Raw genomic sequence first — 6,584 nt, 5'->3', positions numbered from 1 at the left:
ATTAGCTGACATCTGACCCCCCCTCCCCGCCTGTTTTACCTTCTTGCACTTAGATTTAAATGTTACTTGCTTTTGCAAGTTCCAGGCAGGAGGAGTGTTCAGCTCTTCCTTTCCTGAGAGGTCTTGAAAGAATCACCTGTTTCATGTTGTACTAATTAGTTAATGGAGAATATTGCTGTTCTGTTTCCACTGATGTGAACAAACTATTGAAATTCAAAAGTGAGTTAAACCAATCTAGTGGGTTATGCTCTCAAATGTGCTTTAATTCTGGAGTAGTTGCTCTGCTAAAACTGGAGATGTGCCAAAATGCAACGTTCAGAAGTATTTGGCAAAGAGGCTTTTAAGGACTGATTCATTGATGCCTTGAGCGGTATTTGGTTTCTAATGTGCCGTGCAGATCGTAAGTACTCTGTAGATACATGTAATAGAGTTGGAGCAGCGAGGCAGTCCATACGCAGTAGCTGCGAGTCTGCAATGTGATGGGTGTGTGCGAGGACAGCTGCAAGGTCTAGCAGGCAGCTGCTCTCCTCCTTGAGAGTCAGCACTGCCCCTGCTTTGACTGTCCACCCAATTCACTCGGCCCTGGTCTTCCATATCAGGAGCCTTCAGAGGAGAGTGTAGGTCTGCAGAAAGCTTTCTGTGCTTCCCCTTTCCATTTAAGTCCCAAACCAGTTTTACGTTTCTTTCGGTTCAGCCTCCTCATAGTAAATGCTGTGTTGTGAGAGTAAGCAAGCATCCATCTACTCTACTCCAGGGTTGCATGTCACCCCTTAATGTGTATCAGAAGCAGCTCTGGCTCATAGTCCTTCAGGGCTTTATGGGGATGTGTTAAGGGGGACTGCAGTGAGGACTGGGGAAGGTTATTTTTTCCCTCCCAGGTGCAGCTGGAGTAGAGACATTTGTGTTACTCTGACTGATGCTCCTGCCTAGCCTTTGGGCAATTGGGTATCATGTGGCGGAGTATCCACAGCTGCTTGCTCTCTTTCTGTTTTCTGTATCTGTGAGACAGAGGGATTTGTGTACTCAAAATCCTACAAATTTCTGTGTCATATCCCCAGCTTTCATTATTCTGGATGCCACGCTGAAGGACATGGCTTTCCTGGGCTTTTAGCAAGTGGCTGACTCATATTTGAAGCTGTGAGTGGGTTGGATGCTGATTTGGGGTTTTCTGTGGGTACTGGCTACAGCTTGGTTCTGGGTCAGGGTGCTGAACATGCTGACCGTTACCTGGGTCTGACTGCACCCCGAAAAGCCTCCTTGGCTGTGCAGGGGAGTCGGAGAAATGTGAATTAGCTGATGGGTCAGCAGTTGTTTTTAATAAGGATTTAAGATGGTTGAAGTTAGTGAATCTGGCTCTGTCTTGAAGAAAGAGAAAACACACTGACCAGCATGCAAAAAATGAAGGATCAGGTTGTCCAGGCTGTCCATGGGTGTTGGGGCAGTGGTTAAAGTCTAAGCAGAAGGCATAGGAAAACTGGTTTGCTATGGTTATTCCCATACTGTTGGAGTGACCCTGCCTCTGTGCAGCTCAGATCGCTGCTGGGCATCTCTACAAGCGCTGCTCAGAAAAATCTCTGGCATCATTCTACGCAGTTCTAGATAGGAGAAACTGGGGTTTTAACCTGGACCTTCTGGAGGAAGGTGTGTGTCCAGAGGCAGATACCCCATAGAGATGTGCCTCCAAACCTGGAGAGAGCCACTGGCAAGCAGTGACTAACTCCAGCGTGTATTTCTGCTCCTGATGGGTTTGACAGATCTTTCCCCCGCAGCACTGGTGAATTGTTTAACAGCGGCAGCAAAGTCTCGCAGTCTGCTCCCAGGTGAAAATAAGCGTGGCAGGGAGCCTGTCTTTCCCAGCATGACAATTTGAGGGATTTGAAAGAATATAAAGCAAATCCTGCTAATGGGACTTTTGCTGATTTACAGATGTTTCAAAAACAGCAGCTGGAGGTAATCTATATGGGATAGGGAAGAAGTGAGCCGTAAGGTGTCTGTGCAGTGGGAATCGCTATCTGCGGTCCTGTGTCCTTTCCCTGTGATGCAGCAAGTGGCTGTATTAACAGCTGGTGGGCTACACAACCAGCGTGGACGAGTCAGTGTGTACTCTGTGTGTACTGGATGTACTGTGTGTAAAGACAGTAGCTTGAGGAAGCTGAAGAATTGGGAGGTAGGAGGTAGTCAATCAAAACAGCAAGACATGCTTAAAGTAATTCAGTATTAAAATTGAATTTTTGTGTAGTTGGTCCTTGGCTTGTTGAGCTGAGTTGTTGGTGCTGTGCGTGAATGAGGAAAGCTGGATTAATAATGAAATAAAGCTGGGTTTGGGTGATTGCTTTGCAGGTGTTACAGCCCAGTTGCTGTTCAATAGCTAAAGCATTGCAGACCTTGAGAGCAGAGCTGTAGTTTCATCAGTGTTGAGCCTGATGTGCATGGGGCTGGGAAACCTTGGTGGAAGGGAAGAGCCACAGATGAGAGATGCAGCTACTCAGCCAAGTCTGGCACTGCAAAGAAACACCTGCTCAAAGGTTCATGGGTGCCTTTCCTCCTGAGGCAGGGGAAACAGCTAACTGAGTCAATAGGAACACCTCCGTGTTTTGCGTGCATGCATACCGTGTTCATGCTAATAGCAACAGCAAAGTAATTTCTGGGCGACAGTGGTTTGTTGCAGCATCACACTTGGTAAGGTGTTAGACACTGCCGTGATGCAGTCTTTGCGGATGGGGTAGCATCTCCTAATCGCTGCTCTTACCAGGATGACACCTATTGCCACATGGAAAGACAAAAGTGTGGTGAAGGTCTAGTTTCAGCCTGTGCCTCTGACGGTGACTGTCTGGAAGGTAATTGCCAAATAAAAGTTTATGTGCTTCCCACAGCCTGGTGTTTGCTAATAACCACACATAAGGAGTGGGTGCTGTCTTGGAGGAATTTGATGAACAAAACATTGTCTGAAACACACAAACTGATTATGAGCAGGAGAGGATGGATTGCATGACAGGTTTTCATCTACAGGTCATCAATCCCTAAACTTCCCTGTCTCTCCCCAAAGCGGCGGTAAGTATTTATCTTGGAGGACTCATCAGACCAAGTTTGTGCACCACAAATTTTCACTTCCTGTTGCTGTCAAGTTTGGAGATGTTGTCTGTAAAACCCCAAAGGCTTTGCTTGGACTGGGCCAGAAGAAGGAGCCAGCAGAGCTGCTGGGTGCACCCAGCAATGGGGTGGGGTGGGGTATGGTATGTGTGCCCTCTCCTGCCTGCAAGCGTTTCCAAATGCAGCGTGAGCCTAGGGCTGGCTGGTGCCTGTGGAGGAGGGTTCCTGCAGTGTCAGGAGATCCCTGCAGCATCCTCTGCAGCATCCCAATCACCTGGGAAGGGATGCAAAGAAAACTCGGGCTTTCAGCCTTCACCAGTGACTCGCTTCCATCACTGCTTTGCCCTGAGCGGAGTGACTGCTCTGGGCTGGCCCAGCAGCTCCAGAGCTTACACAGCCATGCCAGGATGGGCATGATGCTGCTGACCCTGTGGAGGGGGTCTGCGTGGCAGTGGGGGAGCGGCCCTTATAGCAGAGGGCTAGAAAGGACTTGGTGGTGACAGATTCACACATCTTGCAAGAGGAGCCAGGGGGATGAATGGGGCAGGGGAAGAAGGGGAGTGCGGACGGCCACGCCATTCTCTGATGCAGCTCTTGGCAGGGCCCAGCCCTACCTGCAAAACAGGGAGGAATAGGAGGATGGGGTGAGCCACAGGAAGCCTGAGGGCTAGCTCCTACGTCAGCTGAATCACCAGGATTCCCTCCAAATTATCTCCAAATTAGCCAGGCGGCTGCGTCAGTGCCATATGCTGGAAGCCCGGAGGCTCTGGTACTTGCCATCAGTTATGGGGGACCGAGTGCCTGGCTGTCCAGCTTGTTATTCCTAAAGCAACACTTGTACGTGCTGGGTTAGTGATCAGAGATGTGTGGGTTTTGAAGTATTTTTAATTAGCTAATGCTGACTGATTTGCCTTCTCATGTCTGCAGCCTTTGTCATGAAAAGACAGCAAAACCACAGGTTCCTCTGAAAAGGGGAATGCGTATGGGGTGAGTCACTGCTCCAGGCTAGGCCTAGCTCGCTCTTTTTTTTCTTCTTTTAATTGGATGGAAAAAGGACTTATTAATACCTTTTTTGTTGACACTTTAATGTGCCTCTGCATTGCCTGTTTGAGTAAACAAATTACTGCTGTTAATCAGTCCGTTGTAGAGATATTAAAACAGGGCGGGTCTGGGAGGGACGGAGCAGCTTGGTTGTCAAACTACCATGGAGCTGCTAAGAAAGCAGATTCTTCCATTTGGATCAGCAGCAAATTCCAGCTCTGTTTCTGTTGGAAGTGTTCAAGTGATTGTCAGGAAGTACTTGGTTGCCATGTGCTTTCAAAATTGAATTAATCCTTCAGTTTTAAAGGAGATGGGCAAGTACGTGAATGCTCCTTTCCTCTCCACCACCCTCCCTCATCCTCTGTGCAGGATGCAGCTCCCAGGGCTCTTCTCCTCTTGGGGAAGAGTCTTGGGGACTTTTTCTCTGGGGTTGAGTGTTTTGAAGTTGCTATCTGAGCAGTTAATCCACCCAAATGTCCTAGTTAGCTTCTGGCACTTGTGGAAGTGCTGAGGGCGGAGCGAGGGCATCCCTCCGGTGACAGTCCCCGCTGCAATGGGGTGTCTCCAGGTGGCTTACAGCTGTTAAAACACACGGGCTGGGGCAGTTTTATTTGACCTGCCTGTATTGCAGTTCTGTCTGGAGAGCAAATAAACTAACTCTGATTCAGTGACTGCAGCGTGTTCAGAAGCTATAAAACTTGTTTGCACAGAAACTTTATACAGCACCTCTTTGGGAAGGGAGTTGGTATTCGAAAACCCGAGATTCACTTAAAGCAGCTCTGATCTGCAACACAAAGTGAAGTCTTCGGAGGAGAGAAATGGGTTGCACCGTCTGCCAGCCCCTCTCTTCTGTGAAGATGCTTTTGTGCATCCGTGTGTTATGGAGCTGCCTTTGCTCTTCTTCTGAGGAGTGAGGGATGAAGGCAGGAGCAAAAGGGATCTGGAGCAGGAATTGCTTCCTTGTACACTCTGTTTATGTGTGCATTGACCGATGGACCATCTGTCACTAGGGTGTAAAATGGATGTGGGATCACTAGCTCACTTCTGTCTCCTCTTTTCCCCCCCATTCTCTCTTCCTCCCTCTAAAACGGGTCTTTAAGTGTGAGTTTGTCTCTGGCTGTCATTGCATGCCCTGGCAGAGACTTTGCTCGCAGTAGAAGTGTATGTGACCTGGTGAAGCGTGAGCAGCGTGGTGCTGCATCCCCACAGGGCTTCGAGTGAGGCAGCTGATGTGTGATCCCCATGCCAGTGTGATAAAAGGGCTTTTTATGTCCATGAAGACAAAGCCTCTTGTTTAAAAATGCAACTGAATGAAAAACACGATTCTGAATGCCATAGACTCAGCTATTAAAAACAAACAAACAAAAAAAACTTAACAAAAAACTGAAAAGCTCCCCTGCCCCCCAGCCCAGTGTGCCAATATTGGTGTAATACCTCTCCATGGCAAAAAAACTCTGTAAAATTGCTTTGGGAGCTTAGAAGTCCCTGTCAACTTGTAACTTTGTGGCCCACTAACTTTTTCATATACTGTTTTGTTATATCATAACATACTTTCCCCTTCCCAGACAGCTATAACAAGGTCAAGTGTCTGCTTTTTCTCTGTTGGTTCAAATTCTCCCTCTCTCAAGCAGAGAAACAGAAGGAAGAAGCGACATGAAAACTGAGAGGTAAACCTGTTTTATAGACTTACTGACTGAGCTGAACAGCATAGGGACTGGAAGGGAAATTTTTTTTTTTTTTTTAAGTGAAGACCCACAGAAACAGCTGCAGGGCATATCAAGAGCATGATATTTCTCTGATAAAGTCAGAGAAGCGCTTTTAAAAATAAACCTGTTTTATAGACTTACTGACTGAGCTGAACAGCATAGGGACTGGAAGGGAAATTTTTTTTTTTTTTTAAGTGAAGACCCACAGAAACATCTGCAGGGCATATCAAGAGCATGATATTTCTCTGATAAAGTCAAACAGAGAAGCTTTTTTAAAAAGCTCTCGGCTTATGGTGGTGTTTGCTGCTTGTTTTGGTGTTAAAGATGTTAGACATACTCAGCAGCAAATTAAATTCCAATGAAGTAGTTTGATAATGATGCTTTTGGAAATCCCTTTTTCAAGGAAAACCCTCATGGTTTGAAAATGAATTGGTGCAAATGAGCATTAGGAAGAAGGCAGAACTTGTGAAGGAGGGTTGGCTGAATTTTCGGTCTTGGCCTCTCCTGCCTGGCAGCTCAAGCCACCTGCTTGCCTGTGTAGCCAAAACTCTCAGTTCCTGATAAGTGTTCCCCAAGTGTTTCTGCCAGTTGTGAAATCCACCTCCTATAGCATGCACCAAGCTTGCTCAGAGCTGACTTTCTTGCTGAGCAACTCCTTTATCCCCTGGAAGTAACAGCCAGGTTTTGGTGGCACTGAGGCTCAGACTGCTGGGGTACCCATGGGAATGTTGTAGGGAAGGGGCTGCT

This window comes from Cariama cristata, unplaced genomic scaffold, assembly GCF_000690535.1.
Source record: "Cariama cristata isolate BGI_N322 unplaced genomic scaffold, ASM69053v1 scaffold6480, whole genome shotgun sequence".
NCBI lineage: Eukaryota > Metazoa > Chordata > Aves > Cariamiformes > Cariamidae > Cariama > Cariama cristata.
This window is presented reverse-complemented; position numbering follows the sequence as displayed.